At 40.1% G+C, this 17,734-nt stretch overlaps 1 protein-coding gene across 1 annotated transcript in view; it reads left to right on the forward strand.

The window, feature by feature from the left end:
- The window catches only part of GPR156 (G protein-coupled receptor 156), a 101,754-nt gene that overhangs the window by 57,615 nt on the left and 26,405 nt on the right, over positions 1-17,734 (forward strand). The gene's annotated exons all lie outside the window — the stretch shown is intronic.

The raw sequence follows: 17,734 nt of genomic DNA on the forward strand, positions 1-17,734 counted from the left end.
ATGTCCTTCAGTAGTAGAAAGAATAAATAAGTTATAGTATATTCTTGCATTGAAATACTGTTCAATGCAAATGAAGCAAGTTACAGTTAACACCCGGCAACAGGGTCAAATTTCAGAAATAACATCAAATTTAAAAAGCCAGCCACAAAAGAACATGTACTATATGATTCCCCTAACTTTAATAAAGTTTAAAAGCAGGCATAACTAAAGTATGGTATTAAAGTCAAGATAGTGGTTTACCTTGAGGAAGGAAGAAAAGAGTAATCATTATGAGTGGAGGTTTTAGGGTGTTGAAATGTTCTTTCTTTTGACTTGGGTGATAGTTACATAGATATTTTCTTTGTGATAATTCAGTGAACTAAACATTTATAATTTATACACTTAAAAAAATCATCTTGGGTAGGAAAGGTATTTTTAAAGCCATCATCTCAGGGTTATCTACAAGTGTAGGAGCCTTGACTAGGCGGTGGCTGTGTCTTCAGGGGACTGTTGAGCATGAGGACAAAGAGTCAACATCTAAATACCTTCTTTACATTGTGCCAAATGTCCACGTGTGTTCAAGTGTTTCACCATAATAGCCTTTCTTACTTTGATCAAATTACTGTATTAGGATTTGTTCTAAAATTTCCTGTTTCCTGCTTTTGTAAATGTAGCTGAGCATCATATTTTCACTTAATTTGGATGTTAACAAGATTAGACAGTAATCTGACATTAATCTATTTCTGATCCTATTCTATTCCTTCTTCCATCTTTATCTCCCTAAAGAGCTTGCTTTCTAGGGGGAGGGAGGTTTTCAGATAGTAGAAATTTTTCAGACATTTTGAATTTTGCCATGATCAATGGATAAACATGCTATTGTCACTCGGGCATGTGTGTGTGTGTGTGTGTGTGTGTGTGTGTGTGTGTTGGGAGGAGGTGGTGATCAGGATGCTAATCTGTGCACAGTGACCTTTGTTTCTCTCTGGCTGAGCAGATGTAGGAATTAATCATTGTCACTCCTGGATGCTGCGGCTGCAGCTGTCCCCCCTGCCTTTCTGTCTCTGATAGATTTATTAGTGCATTTTGTTTGCTGGAAAACATGCCTCAGCAGAGAAGAACTGGCAAATTAGAGAAGCTTGTCTGTGAATATAATTCTCTAGAAACATGTTGTTTTTTCTATACATCTGTACTTAGACGCTCCAGACTGTTTAAAAGAAGAAGAAAGAGAGAAAAGAAAAACAAACTGGTAATATTGTTTATGTAACAGCTGGACAATTATTTTCCATCCTGAGAAATTTACATTAGATCAGTATCATGACCATACAGCCTAGGATTGCAAGGAACTGATTGTCTTCTAACCTCTGTACCCTTCTTTTTGTAACTGCCCTCCCCACCCCCACTTAACTTCCAACTATCAGTTTAGTCCTACGCCTGGAATCTGGGCATACTTTGGCTCTAGGCACAAGAATATAAGTGGCCTAAATTAGTACTAAATTCATTTTATAGCAGGCACCACTGGTAACTCTCAGACCGTAACTAACACGTCTGGACCCCAAGCATGGGGGGTAGATATCCCTGCAGCCTCATTCAAATCCAACCCAGGGCAGTATTGACACCAACCTGGATGGAAATCAAAGCAGCCACACCCTTTTGGATGTTGGGAGTCAGCTCCAGAATCCAGTACAAATTTCTTGGGTCTGGCCTATCTATTTTCATTTTCCCCTTTTCTCTATCAAATCAGCACGCTCCAGAGCAGAGGCTAACGGGGAACAGCCAGTACCTACTTAGAGTCTGTTCATTTCTTTCTGGTGGCTTGCTGCCTGCCAGACTCCTAGACATCTACACTAGCCTGTAGTGTACCCCCCTTTCTGGTGCCACCCCTCACTCACTGGGTCCTCTGCTAATTTCCTGAACTCCTTGACCCTGCTTGATGGACTTTGATTCTCACTCACAGTTTACTGTTTTATTAATTCTTTATGTATTTCTCGTCCTCAAAATGGTCTCCTTGTTCTAGACATCCTTGCATGTTCAATCTCTAAATTACCACTGCTTGTTCTTCCTTTCATGCTCCCAGCATCTGGTTTATGTATCTTAATTTTATGATTCTGCCTGGACTCCTATATTCGAACTCTTCTGGTCTAACCTCTTTGGCCATCATTTGAGCCCCAATTCTGACCATCCTTCTGTCTCTGATAGTGATAACAGGCACCTTGTTAGGATAAGATAGGTTAATCCTCTGGATGTCAACTTCAGTCTTTGGGCCCATCTCCCCCCCCCCCAAAAACAAGCAATTGAAGTGTCCATTGGCAGAGGGATGGATAAACAAAATGTGATATATACATACATTGGAAAAGTATTCAGCCCTAGAAAGGGAGGAAATTGACACATGTTACAACATGGATGTCTCTTGAAGACATTATACTAAGTGAAATAAGCCAGTCACAAAAAGACAAATAATGTATGCATCTACTTATATCTAGGGTAGTCAAGCTCATAGAAATAGAAAATAAAATGGTTGTTGCCAGGGGCTGGGGGGGGGTGTGAGGGAGAAATGAGGGATTGTTGTTTAGTGGGTATAATATTTCAGTTTTGCAAGATGAAAAAGTTCTGGAGATTGGTTACACAACAATGTGATTATAATTAACACTAATGAACTGTACGCTTAAAATGGTTAAGATGGTAAATTTTGTGTTATTTATTGAAGGTAATTTTATCACAATTAAAATCTTTTTAAACTTTAAAGAGAAAGATAAAAACTCCTATTAGTAGTAACGTATATTGATAAAATATAATCTATTATTGGACCGTTTCCTTAAAACTATATTTTATTGCCTATACCATTTGATCATCCTTGAGTACCTACCTGTTGTGTGAAGTTGTTACTTTATTTTTCATATGCCAACTTTGCGTTTCTGAACCTTTACATGGTATCCTCTCTTTCAAGTAATCCAGGATTTCCTTCTACCATACACAAGATCTCTTTGTGATTTAATAGGCTTCAGTCACATCCCTATTGGCCTTTCCCTTTCCAGGCTGCAGAAAGGTCTGTCCTCATTCTATAGAGACCCTGCCATTCAGCTTTCCTTCTCCAGAATTTATTTATTATTCTCATGTCCTTATTTAGTAAAGGTGACCAAAGCCAGATGTTTCATTCTGGCACACAAGAAAGGGGAGGCCTAGTTTTGCATGAGATGCACAACAAACAATATTAAAATAGAAATGTTATTGGCAAGGAGAGTGTTTCTCAAATCTCCATGGGTAGGAATTCCTCAGACACATAAGATAACAATAAGAAAGCACTTATTCTCTTGAAATATAATTTACATACTATGAAACTCACCTTTTTGAAGCATACAGTTCAGTAGTTTTTAGTTCATTCACAAGGCTGGACAATCATCACCACTATCTAATTCCAGAACAATTTCGTTACCCTAAAGAGAAACCCCAGACCTGTTAGCAGCCCCTCCCTGTTTCTCCCCTCCCCCAGCCTTTAGCAGCTACCAGCCTACTTTCTACCTCTACTTGCCTAATCTGAACAGTACATACAGAGTCATACAGCGTGTGACCCTTTGTATCTGGCTTCTTTCACTTAGTGTAATCTTGGCATAATGATTACAAGGTTCATCCATGTTGCAGTATGAAGCAGCACGTCATGCCTTTTATGGCTGAAAAACATTCTGTTGTGCATGGATAGTCCACATTTTGCTTATCTATTCATCAGTTGACAGATATTTGTTTATTTCTGCTTTTTCTGGCTATTATGAAAAATGTGCTGCTATGAACACCCATGTGTAAGTTTTTGTGTGGACCTATGTTTTCCTTTGTCTTGGGGACATACCTAGGAGTGGAATTGCTGTGTCATATGGTGGCTCTGTGCTTACATAAATGCTGAGCTGTTTTCCAAAGTAGCTGTACCATTTTATAATCTCACTACCGATATATGAGGGTTCCAGTTTCCTCCACATCATTGCCAACACTTGTTATTATATGTCTTTATTCTATCCATCCTAGTGTGTATGAAGTGGTTTTGATTTACATTTCTCTGATGGCTAATAATGTTGAGCATCTTTCCATGTATGTATGAATCATTTGTGTATCTTCTTTGGAGAAATGTCTATTCAAATCCTTTCACAATTTAAAAAATTAGAGTATCTTAGGAATATACTTAAACCAATGATATCTTAGATTTGGTTTATATTAGAATCTCCTAGGGAACTTTTAAAAATCCTGATACCCAGGCTTCATCCTGTGCCAGTTAAATCAGAATGTCTTGGGATGGGAGAGCAGCAGCAGTTCTTTTTCCAGTTCCGCAGGTGATTCCAGTGTTTGAGAACCAGTTCCATAGATTAGATGACCAAGCTGATGATACCAATATACAAATGTTAAAGATTTAGAAACTTAGAAATCATGCCAGCTATTAAAAATTAAACTAAGTGTGAACTGTAAAAGCCTAATCAGGTCAAGAGGTAGAAGTGAGCTTTTTAGCAAGGATTTTTGATAGGATGAACTTTCCTTTCATAGGAAGTTTCAAACCACCTACAGTCCTGGCTGTGGTTCTTGCCTTGTGACTAGGGTTGGTCTTAGGAGGTAACCATGGGGGAGCCAATAAATGTGAGTTATTGTGACATCCTAAATCCATAAGCCCAGAAAATTTATCTCAATTATTCATTGTTCAAAAGGAAACTATGACAAAATGTATTAACTGGGATAAAGTTGAAAGGTAGGCTTTTGAATCATGAGAAGATAGAACACTGTTTTAAGAGACTTTATTGGAAGTTTAGAGAAAGAGTAACTGAGAATTAAAAAAAGAAAAAAATCCAAGCACTTAAAAATTCGACAGTCACAGTGGTTATTGTGGAGGGAAAAGGACATCTCTCAAAGAATGTAAAAAGCTACCCAGAGGAGATCAGGGAGCCCACAGAGTATGTCAGGTTAGTTTCAAAATAGGAAAAAAGTCTTTGAGAAACACCTTTGAAGAAAGTCCAAAACACATAAAGGGATTATTTAAATCTATTAAAAGGCAGAAGCTAGAATAACAGTGGGATCTTTTGCTGTTGATGATGGGGCACAGGGAGTGCTCAGAGACCAAAAGACAGTAAGACTAAACTAATTATGTGCCTCTGAATTTGTTGAGAAAGATACCAGAGTGATTATCACACTCAAATTGCCTCCTATGAATGAATCAGTGGTAATTGCTCAAATAGTTTTCTGTGTTTTGCACATTTCAAATCAGGTAGACAAATAAATATTGATTAGCCACTAGAAACTGTTGGCATTCCCCTTGAGACTTTTGAAGGCCTCCAGAGGAAATTTTTCTCTTGATCATGCCTTTCCCTGAAGATGTTGCCCCAGCCCTCCTCATCCTATTACCACCAAGCCTCTTAAAAGAGTGGTCTTTGCTACCTACCTCCACTTCCTCATCTCCAATTCAGTCTTCAACCCATGCCCTGATTCCACTGAAATGACTCCTGCCAAGGTCATTAAACCAACTGATACCTTTTTAGATGCCGTCCTGTTTAGTCTCAAGCCAGATGACACTTAACCATCTCCTCTGTCCCTCCTTTCTAAAACGTCTCTGTTCTTAACTTTACCACGCGTGAATGTCCTGGCTTTACCTCTTTGCTTCTTACCAGCTGCTTTCCCTAGCTCCTGCATTCCACCTCCCCATTTATGTTGATATCATCCTGGGTTCCAGTCTTACTTCACTTCTTACACTACACCCCTCACCTGGTCTTAATCCCTCCTGCAGCATATTCCCAAACCCTGCCTCTTTCAAATCCCAGTTTCTAACTTCATAGTTGATATTGTCAGATGGATGTTCCTCAGTCAGTTTCGATTCAGTGACCAAAAACCAGACTCATACCTTACCACTCATTTTTCTCTACCTCCATGTATTTCTTATCTCAGTTGACAGCACTACCATCCATCCACTCCTCATTCTGGATTTCTTCATCTCCTTACACATCCAGTGAGTCAACAAGTCTTAGATAGTTAACCTCTCAAATGTCTCTCAAATCGGTCTCCTATTATCTGTCTCCATTGCCCAAGTCTGGTCTGCTTTTCATCTGAATTTTTGCAGTAGCCCCCTACCTATTGTCCATTTCCAATTCAGCCTCTGCCCTCTTGCCAGCATTTTTTTTTCAAGCATAGACTTCTACTGCCTACACAATTCCTAAGGTAGGCACTTAAGATCTTTTGTAGCCTGGCTTTAACCTACAATTTCTGCTTCTTTAAATTAAGTTGTGCTCTCATCAGACGAGGTAATATGTAATCACCTAGAGGGTACCGTGCACTTTCATCACCAGTTCTTTGTTCATGCTCTTCCTTGTTTCGTGACTCTTCTCATTTTTCACCTGATAAACTCCTATTCATCCTTAAGACAAACTCTTATCCATCAAAATGTGGGCCCTGGACCAGCAGCATCAGTATCATTTGGGAACTCATTAGAAATACAAATTCTTGGGGCTCTACCCTAGATATACTGAATCCAGCACTCTGTGGGATGATGACTAGATCTGTATTTTAACAAGCTCTTTAGGTGATTCTTGTCAATTCTAAAATTTAAGAACCACTGTTCTAAGGCACAATTCCTTTATCAGTGCACACAGTACTTTGCATATACCTGTATTACTTACTGTGTTGTTTCATAATCATATTTACCTATCCACTTATCCATCCCCTCTGCCTCATATTGAGTCCTCAAACTCAAATACCTTAGTTTTCTGTATTTGCTAGCACCTGCCACAGTGTCTGGCATACAGGAGATGCTTGATAAGAATTTAGAACCGAAAACGTATCCTCCTCCCCTCCAGGAATCGTTCCAGAGAGAGTGAATACAGGCACACATCACTAATAATCAAAAGATATCCAAGGTTTCTACCTTTAAAGGCCAACATGTGTCACACTCACCAAAAGCACACACACTGACCATACCCAGCATCAGCAAGAATGCAGAGAAACTGGATGTCATACATTGCTGTTGGGTAAAATGGTACCACTACCCCGGAAAAAGGTTGGGAAGATTTGTACAAAATCAAACATAGACTCACTGTGTAATTTAGCAATCACACTCCTGGTATTTGCCCTAGAGAAATGAAAACTTACGTTCACACAAAAACCTGCACACAATGTTTATGGCAGCTTTATTTGGAATAATCAAAACCTAGAAACAGCCCAAACATCCTTCAACAGATGAATGGACAAACAAACTGTGGTACATCCGTACAGTAGAACACTACCCAGCAATAAAAGGGAGCAAGTTATTAACACATGTAACCACTTGGATGACTCTCCAGGCCATTATGCCGAGAGAAAACAGCCAGCCTCAAGGGGTTACACACTGTATGATTCTATTTATATTGCATTCTCAAGAGATGAATTTATAGTGATAAAGAACAGATCAGAGGTTGCCAAGGGTTATGGTTGGAGGAAAGGTGTGACTGTGAAGAGGGTAGTGTGAGGGAGGTTTTGTTTTGTATGCATAATGGGACAATTTAGTATCCTGATGATGGTGGTAGTTATGTTAATCCATACATGTGATAAATTTCATAGATCTACACACACGCAGACACAAGGAGTACATGTAAAAACTGGTGGAATTTGGACAGGGTCATAGTTTAGTTAATAGTATTACATCAGTGTCAATTTCCTGGTTTAGATAATGTATTCTAATTATGCAATATGTTATCTTTGGAGAAAGCTGGGTGAAGGGTACACAGAAACTGTTCTGGTTTGCAACTCCTTGTGGGTCAAATGATTTCAAAATAAAAAGCCTTTGAAGCAGAAGAAAGCACAGGGATTTCTGGTGAAAGGTAAATTAGAAAACGCTGCTTGACACAATGCTAAAATGGGGCCCAGGAAGTGGAGGGAAGTTCACTGCCCAGTGGAGATGGGAAAGGAGGGAGGTGGGGTGGAAATCCCTGTCTTGGAGACCATTTAGTAGAACATGGCCTGGACCTGTTAGCCTTTCTCCAGTCTGACTACAGACTCCTGCTCACTTGGGGGAGAGTGAGAACAGGTGGAGAGGGACGTGAAAGCTTCCTTATCAGCAGTTTTCCACGTAGGGGGGGTGGGACGAAAACTGTTCCCCACCAGCCTAGGTGGGGAAATGGAGAGAGGATGTTAACCTTCCTTAACAATGTTCATGGAAGTGTAAATGTGTGACCAGTGAAAGATTAAATGGCATAAGAACTTAGGCTCTGGAATCAAACTCTACCTCAAATCCCAGCTCCATCACTTACGAGTCATGCGACTAGATCACTATTGAACTTTGCTAAATCCCATTTCTCTACTTAAAAATAGGAGTAATGATGTAACCTATAGTGAAAAAGAATATGAAATGAATATATGTATGACTGAAACATTATGCTGTACACCAGAAATTGACACATTGTAAACTGACTATACTTCAATTAAAAAAAAAAACTAAAAAATAAAAATAGGAGTGATGATATTACGTATCTCAAGATGCTGTGAAGATTGCTTTAGGTGGTATATAGAGAGTGCTTAGCAACAGCCTAGCACATTTAATATATAATCAATGTTGCCTATTGTTTTTAATATTATTTGATATAATTACCAATATTCTAAGAAATAGAAAAAATATATATGCAGATGATTCTGAACATAATGTAATTTTTGATGATTCAGAGGTGCTTCAAGATCCTTCAGTACTTCAAACATAAAATCAGCATTTAGTCCCTATGAGTATACATACAGACAATTTAACTTAAAATTCATAGTTGCTAATTTCTATCACAGGCCTCTTGTGTGCTTTTTACTTTAGACACATTATCTCTAAGCTGTATAGCATTCAGGAGGATAAACATTATTTTCCCCAGATATCCTTTCAGATAAAGAAACTGCCTCAACATGGTTAGACAGATCATCCACCACACACAGCTAGTCAATCTAGTCAGTTTGATTTCAAAGCCATGCTTTTTCTACGACATCTTGTTACCTCAGTATTAACCTCAGTATTAATCCATGCAAGCTGCTTAAACACACACACAGATTATCTAACAGTTGTTCCTTTCACATCAGATTACAGGACAGAACATACAGCTCCTGTCACAGCCTAGGGCAGACACTTTCAGGCCACTGCTGGGGCCAAGACTTGGAGACACTAGACAATGATGGAAACCAAGAGCCCAAAGCCGGCTGTTGCAAGAATTCAGTCTGGGGTTCCAGCCAGTAGGTAAAGCCAGGAGTCATAAGGGAGCCTGCCAAGATCAGAGATCCAAGCTAGCAGTCAGAGTTGGAAGGGGCAGGCAAAGCCCAGCAGAAGGCACTCCAGGGGACTCAGGACTTCCTCTCTGTTTCCTCTTGATGATAAATTCCTGGTCAGGGGGGCCTTCAAGGGGCCTCAGGGGAGGAGGCAGGTGAAAAACCCCAGACCTGCCAGAGCTACTGCTGAACGTTAGAAACCAGGATCAGAAAGGCCCGTAGCAGAAGTTTGTGGATCAGTAGGATGTACATAGTGTCCCAGGCAGCTGGGGTAAACTGGGGGGGAAGTGAAAGAACACTAGAAGGAACCAGGAGTCAGGACATCTGGATTAGCTGTCCCAGTGTGGTCCCTATCTGGCTGTAAAACTGCATGCAGTCTCTTCTTCTTAAAATGAGGGAGTCAGGTCCACTCACTGGTTTAGAACCCTAAGACTCAAAGCCTGCCCTAGGCAATTCGTGGGGGCTGGTGAGGGAGGAGCAAACAGGTCCTGCCTTTCCTGTAGTCCCCCTTTTTCTCTTCTGAGTACTCTTCCAAGACTAATACTTTACCCAGGATAACAGACATTTATGTTTCCACTCAGTTCAGGGCCCTGTAGACGGTGCTGGTAGAGACAAAGCTGAGTAAAACCCGGTCCCAGCATCATGAATTCCCAGATTCTAGCTCAGTGGGGAATGAATAATTCCAGCAGCTGTAGTTGTTCCAGATTCCTCTCAGATTCACCAAGGCTCAAAATTCTGACGCACACCTGAGGAAGAAAGGAGAAGGCGGCAAGGAAACCTCCCTAGTACGGCAGTCGAGCCTTTCGTGCCCCAGAGATCAACTGACCTGTCACCTGGTAGATAATATTCTGGTTCACAGCAGACTCCCTGTGACTGAGTGTTTCATGTGGCCAATCGGGCCTGTGTTTTATGCTGTACTGAAGATCGGGGCATCTGCTCTGCCCTTCGGGAAGTGCTACCGGCCTCCTGATAGGAGTTGCTCGAGGCCTTTTCCCCGCAGCTAAGGAGAGAAAGGAAGTTGAAATCACTGCTTCACAAATTACAACACATGCTTATACTCTAGGGTATGAGGTTATATAACAGAAGAAGATTTTTTTGTGTTCGTAGTGTTTTTCCCCCTGGCATTTAAAAGCACACTTAAAATATACTACAGGTACAATGAGACATGGCAACAATACATTTGGAAACTAATTTTAAAAAAAAATCTATGTGAAGTGTAGCCATATTGCTTCAAATTAAAACCATATAAGCTCCTTTCTGGTAAGGGTACCCTTTGGTACCGTTTTTTTCCCTCTTATCACCAATTTATCTTGAATCTATCAGTATGCTTTTTCACTGCTTTCCTAAACTTGATCTGGTAATGAAGTAATTAGTGGGCATTTGATCTTCTATCTACATTTCCATATTTCAGCTTTAAAAATATTTGCAAGGCTGCATTTTAAAATTGATCCTTAGGCCTGTCTATGGTCCAGGAGAGCTGTGCATTCTGAAATTTGTATACTGGAAATTTATGTTCATAGTCACCTAAAATATACATACATTCATATATATATGTAGGTTTTGTTAAATGGCTCCATGAATAGGGAGAAAATAACTGCTAATATTAGATTAAATTTTTATTCTGTCTTAAAAGATGAAAAGACAGAGTAAGAAAATTGTCTTTGCAATGAGGAGGTTAGAAACCAGGGAGGTGATGTCCTAATGAGCTGAGGACAGAAATTATATCACATTTGCCTTCCTGTCTCAAGTTCTTCTTAATACCTTGGCAAGTAGATATTTAGGAATTGCTGAACTAATGTTTGATGTGGGAAGATCGTTAAAAAGATAATGACTAAAACATGGAGACACTAAGGTCATCTTTTGTTAAAGGGAAATTTGAGGACAGGCTATTTAGCAAGTTTTCTTTTGTACTTAATAGCTAAATATTTTGACTGATTGATTGGGACATAAATTCTAATACATCTTTGGTAACCAGGTCAGCCTGTTGTTCTGCTTAAGGTAGAGAAGCAGAAATGCAAAGTGTGACTGACTTATTAATAAGCCGGCAACAGGGAAAAGAAACTGGCTTCTGGAATAAGTTGAGAAGGGAAGAGCTGGAAGGCATCCTAGATTTCATCAGTTCCAACCACTGCTAACCATTTAGCTCCTCTGCAGGCAGAATGTCCTTGTTCATCCAGTTCCTCTGTTGCTTCAGTGCTGCGGGCCTGACCTGAGAGAAAGTAGGTGGGAGCTCGCTCTCTCCACGTAAAACAAGGCTAGACAAGCACTTATGACTACAGGCAAGCAGGAACATTTAGAGAGGCCAGGCCCACCCAGGACTAGAAGCAGGGCTGAGTGCTTTAGCTCATGACAAAACATCATTTACTGGCTGCAAGCGTGTAAAGACAAGGCATTACACTGCATCCTCGCTGCAAGCAGCAAATCAGTCCAAGATCAGCAGATTTTCTGAAGCCAGGGAACGGGAGGCGTGTTGTCAACCTCCAAGCTGCTGTCTGCTGAGACTCCGTAGTCTGGGTGGTCACGAAGATGAAGTCTCATCCATCAACTGCTTGACAAGGGCTGTCATCATATCACCGGTCCTACGTGGCCCTCAATGCATGATGTAAGAGACACATTGGACAAGAGCATTTCCTGGGGGAATTCTCCAGGAAGAATTCAGCCAATGGAAAGCAGTCTTTCAAGTGGCCTGATGTCATTGGAAACAAGTAAACACATATATGTGTGTGCCTATGTGAGTGTACACATCCCCAAGATGCTGCACTTTCCTGGAAACAAAGAATGAGAGAGCAAAAAGCTTCACAAGCATCCCTTTAGGATCCTTTTTCTCATTTATTTTTAAAGTCCCTCGGCACCATGCTGAGAAGGGAAGCCAGGGAGGAGCTCACCCAGACGACAAGGCTTTTCAATGAGGGTTTGGTGTCTGGGGATTTGCCAAGAGGTTAAAACCCAGCGTCTGTGGAAGTCCCCGGCACCCAAAATATCTTGGCCCTTTTGTGTTCAGTAATGCCAGGGAGTTTTCAACCATTCCATGAGGGACCCAGGGGCTCCCCCTAAAACTCCTACTGTGACCCGAATGTACTCTTTTCTTAGCACACAAACAAGCCGGCTCTTGACTTTCTCTGACTGTCAGGGATCTCTGCCACTTTAGAGCCGTTTGGGGCACTTTCCCTCACCTAACAGAGGAGAGCATGGCCCAGGAAAAATGAGATTAAGGAAAAGGACAAAGAAAGAAGCAATGGGCCTTCCATGTCCATTGATGAATTCATTCATTCATCTAACAAATGCTTATGGAACACTTGCCATTTTCCAAAGCCTTTGCTAGAGGCTTAGATACAGCCTCTGAATAAGAAACAGCCTCACTTTTGAGGAGTAGAAATTGTCTAGAGGGGCAAACAAAAAGCTAGTAACATAACATGACAATTATATTGATGTGCATATAGCCTGGAGTCTTATAAGAACATAGAGGAGGGCAGCAAACCTAGACTGAAGGCATCATCTAGACGGACAGGTGCTCTTATTTTCTGAATCCAATGAGGTGAGTCACTCACAACGGAAATGTGAAGAAATACCCCATAGAAGGAATAAAAGGACTGACTGGTGGTACAAGAAGTTTGGCTGATTGATTTTGGTGGCAACAGTCTGCAAGGTTGTAGCACTCAGCTGCCTGGATGTAAAAGCAGACAGTGGACTGTAATTTCTTTACTTAACTATAGTTGATTTACAATATTATGTTAGTTTCAGGCATACAGCTTCAGATTATTTTCCATTATAGGTTATTACAAGATATTCAGTATAGCTCCCTGTGCTATACAGTGAATGAATCCTTGTTGTTTATTTTATATATAGTGGTGTGTATCTGTTAATCCCATTATCCTAATTCATCCTTCCCCTGCTTTCCCCTTTGGTAGCCATAAGTTTGTTTTCTATGTCTGTGAGTCTGTTTCTGTTTTGTAAATCAGTTGATTTGTATTATTTTTTTAAGAGTCCACATGTAAGTGATACCATATGATATTTGTCTTTCTCTGTCTGACTTACTTCACTTAGTATGATTATCTCTAAATCCATCCATGTTGCTGCAAAAGGAAATATTTCATTATTTTTTATGGTTGAGTAATACCAATGAATCATAATTTAGATGCAAGTTTTGTTGGGCAAGTGCAGAAAAAGGACTTGTTTGGAAAGGGAATTTGGTGCTTGTTGAGAGAACAGTTCGGATAACTAACCAGAGGTTTGAAATTGGGCAGAGAAAGGAAAAGAGACTGTGAGGAAGCTGAAAGCCAAGGACCTGGAGGTCTGGAGGCTGTCAGTGGGCACGTGTATTAGATATTAGCATATGAGAGGGCTGAGGATGGGAGACTCATTCATTCATTCATCAGGTATCTATTGAGTGCTTTCAACATGTGCGGTAGTGTTGCAGTGCTGGGGGGACATCCTGAACAATTCTAATTGGCAGAAGACAGTAAATAACAAGAATAATAAATATGTAGATTATGTAATATGTTAGAAAGTAGTAAGCGCTATGGTGGGATGGGGATGGAGAGAATAAAAGAGAATAAGAAAAATTTGAAATTCTTGTGGAAGAGTGTGATTTTAAGTGGGGTTGTCATCATAACCCTGGCTGAGAGAGTAGCATTTGAACAAAGACACGAAGGGAGAGAGGGATTGAGCCATGCTGACATGTGAATTAACATATTCCAGGTAGGGAGTTCAGCCACTTCAAAGCCTAGAAATGTGAGAATGCCTGGCGTTCTCATGAAATAGAGAGGAGGTGGGTGGAGAGGAGTGGGCAAGGGGAAGAAGTAGGAAATGAGGCAGAGAGATAACTGGGACCAAATGTGGAGGCCTTGAAGACCCTGGTAGAGACTTTGGCTTTTCCTTCGAGTGAGGTGGAAAGCCATTGCAGGATTTTGAGCAGAGAAGTGACGTGATAGCTATGGCTGCTGTGCTGAAAATAGCCTTAAGGAGGGTCCAGAGTAGAAGCAGGGAGACCAGTTAAGAGGCTAGTGCATTAGTCCAAATGAGATGTGCAAAGTTGGACTTTGATCAGGGTGGTGGCAGCAGAGGTGGTAAGAAGCATTTGGAATCTGGATGTATTTTAAGAGTAGAGCCAATAGGATTTCATGACAGCTTGGATGTGGGTGGTGAGCTAGAGTCAGGTATGACTCTAGGGTTTTTGGTCCAAGCAAAAAGAAAGATGAAGTTGCCACTGTCTGAACTGGGGGAGAATGTCAGAACAGATTGAGGGAGGAGACTAGGAGTTAAATTTCTGGTGCATTGGGATCAGAAAGTGGGATATTGGTGTTTAAAATTTCTGAAATGGAACCATCTTGAATGATCATAAGACCCAGGGTGTGACCTGGGGATGGGTGTCTGAAAGTGGAATAAAGTGAAGTTGTTATGATTAAAGAATTCAGATCTGGAGATTGAAAGGTTAATGAAATCTCCTAGGAGGTCCAGGCAGGAGAATAAGAAGCAAGGTCAGGTTGCTCTCGCCCTCATGATACAAAATTTGAACATAAATAATTACAGGTCACACAAATATTAGTTTTAGGCATCCAGAACTTGAATTAGGTTAAGATTTTGAACTTAATACATTAAAAATAAGCAAAATGATCGCATTTGCTGAAACACCCCAGACAACAAGACAACACTGAAATAAAAACTGTTTGATACATATCTAGATGAGTTAGATTTATAATTCCATTGTAGCATGGATCAAAAACAGTGGATTGGAAAAGAAATTCAATAAATTTCACAATTTAATCTTGTTTTATTAAAAAGCTTTTTGGAAAGACATTCTTATTTGCTTTTAGATATGTTTAAAGCTCAAGGATACCATTTGTATCAACTCATGTAGCATTTTAGAAAGCATGGCCCTGTGACATTTTAGGAAAGTTTTCTTATAGTCCCAGCAAGCCAAGAGGTACCCTCAGCCCCATTCTCAGGTCATGCTTGCAAACTCCGTCCTTAGCATCATTAAGAAGAAACAGCAGGATGACCAGTTAGTCCTCCATAACTCCAAGTGTAATAAACTTCCATGTTCAGAAACTCATCTTTGATGAAAAATTTTAAAATGTCATACTGTGAGCTGGTAGATGTCACTTATGCATCTGAATTCATTAAAGGCTGTTGAAATGATAAGCCAGGTTTATACAGAATCTGCAGATGTAAATGGATATTTATCTCTATGTATTGAGAACTTACTTGAGAAGAAAAAAATCAAGAAAGCTCTTACCTGACATTGCTAATCAATAAATGAAGGGAAAAGATACTGAGATAGATATATAATCCTTTTTCAAAACAATCTCACCTTGTTTCTGACTGCCAGTAACCCAGCCTGTGCTTTTTATCTCTTCATAAATGAAACACAAGTAATATAGATGGGACGGGCTATTTATAAGTATATGGTATTTAAATCTTCTTGCTTTGTAGAAATTATGTTTGTGGTTGATTAAAATATTCAGCATATGCAGGCTTCATCTTTTAGTTCAATAGAAAAATATAAATGACATTGGAGGTTGAATTCCGATCAAAGTAACAAAGGCATCCTCTAGACTTACGTAAGTCACCTGCTGAATTGGAGATGATTCACCTTTCAGTGACTTCACAGGTGTTAACTTGGCCAAACAAAATAGGTAAATCATCTTCCATTCATTTTTTTTCCTGAGGCAAGTTTTCAGTAAAATTGTTTAGGAAGAATATCAAAAACATATATATATGTCCATTTGAAAAATGAATTTGCATCAACTTCTGAGATATTAAGACTATGTAATGTACATTTTTGTCCAAAAAAAAAAAAAAACTAAATTGAGTTCCTCCTAACTAAATCAAGAGGGGGAGAAATTCTAAATCAGGATTCATGCAGCACTGAAGTACACAAAGAAGACCTGATTGTACAGTGGTGTTCAAATAAAATGGATCCAGAGAAGAATTAAGAAAGAAACCTACCCATTAGTGATTTAGACAACACAGATCTGTGACTGAAACCTGGCACTCGCTTGGGGAGAACCTCGTCCTCAGGTAATCGTGGCTCATGCAGGGAGCTTATGAGAGGCCCTCAGGAAGATCAGCCTCAGTCATGGGTCTTGCAGGAGCCCACCCAGGGTTGTCCCACTGTCTCCGCTTCTGACTGCACCAAGCGGCCAGTCCCGGTCAGTGGGGCTGTCTTTTCTAAATCATTGTCAGCACTGATCTCTCTAATGTGTTAACTTTTCTTAACAAATACTTTATTCTTTTGATAGTCAACATTCACCACATAGTCCCCTTTCTTATGGGAAGAGACAAAGAAACTAGGGAAGGTTACTCTCTTGAAGTCCACGGTTTAAAGACATGATGACTGAGGATGCAAGCCTGAATGAAGAATAGGTAGACTAGGGCTAACTCTCAAGTGTGGCTACAGAAGTCTTAAGGTGAACAATAGGAATTTGTTCTTTATACACATAGCTCTCTTGCTCAGTGATGAAGTTGGTATTTTAGCAAAATAAGTGTGAAAGTAATGCATGGAATGTATTAGGATGGGGAAAACCTGGTGTTACAGAGAGCTGAAGGTTATATCAAAAAATCTGGAAATTAGTATTTTTGCATTGCCTTAGAGTTTCCAAAGAGTTTTGGAACACACCTCATTTGACCTTCACAATACTCTGTGGGTGGACACTAAAGAGGATGTATCTTCATTTCACAAATGACAAAACAGGAACCTAGACTAGTTAAATGACTCAATGAAAGTCACTGAGCTGCGATGGGCTGAGCCAAGATTCCCATCTGTCACATCCGACTCCAGTTCCATTGCTCCTAACGTGACTGTATCCTGGGTAAATGTGGCAGCAGAAATGGAGAGTGAGGGACAGCCCAGTGAGATTGTGAAATAGCAGGTGAAAGAAACTGGCAATTGACTAGGTAGAGCTAATAAAGAAACAGGGAAAGGAAAAGGTGATTCTCCAGTTTCTAAAGCCTGGAAGATGGTGAGATTAGTACCATCAGCTATGTTGGCAACATGCTTACTACAGGCCAGACCCTGTGCCACATACTTTCTATACTGCATCATTGAATCCTCACAACTCTTTGGTTTTATGATCATCCCCATTTACAAAGGGAATATATGAAAGTTGTTCTTTCTTTTAAAGGCAGAAAGAAAAAAAAAATCAAGGTTTCTGCTCATAGACTAGGTAAAGCTCAACTGGACTCACTAGCCCATAGTGACCATACTTGGGCCTGAGTCCCGGGCAGTGGTTTGGTATTCCTGTGTGTGTGTGGACATAATTATGGTGCCAGCTACAAAGTGAACAAACTGGGCCGATGGTGGTTGTGATGGTTCTAAGTCCAGCACTGCCCAACTGTTTGTTTAATGCCCCCCAGCTACCTTAGGACTTTAGACTAGGCTGTTCTAAGTAGGTGGTTTTGCCTTGGCTCTGGCCTTCAAGGTGGTCAGCCAGGTAATCCAGGTCCATAGATAGTTATTATTTAAAAATAAAAGTATAATTATCAAATGACTAATAGTATAAATATTGCATTTGTGTAGAATATCCTATTT

This window comes from Camelus dromedarius, chromosome 2 (assembly GCF_036321535.1).
Source record: "Camelus dromedarius isolate mCamDro1 chromosome 2, mCamDro1.pat, whole genome shotgun sequence".
NCBI classification, from domain to species: domain Eukaryota; kingdom Metazoa; phylum Chordata; class Mammalia; order Artiodactyla; family Camelidae; genus Camelus; species Camelus dromedarius.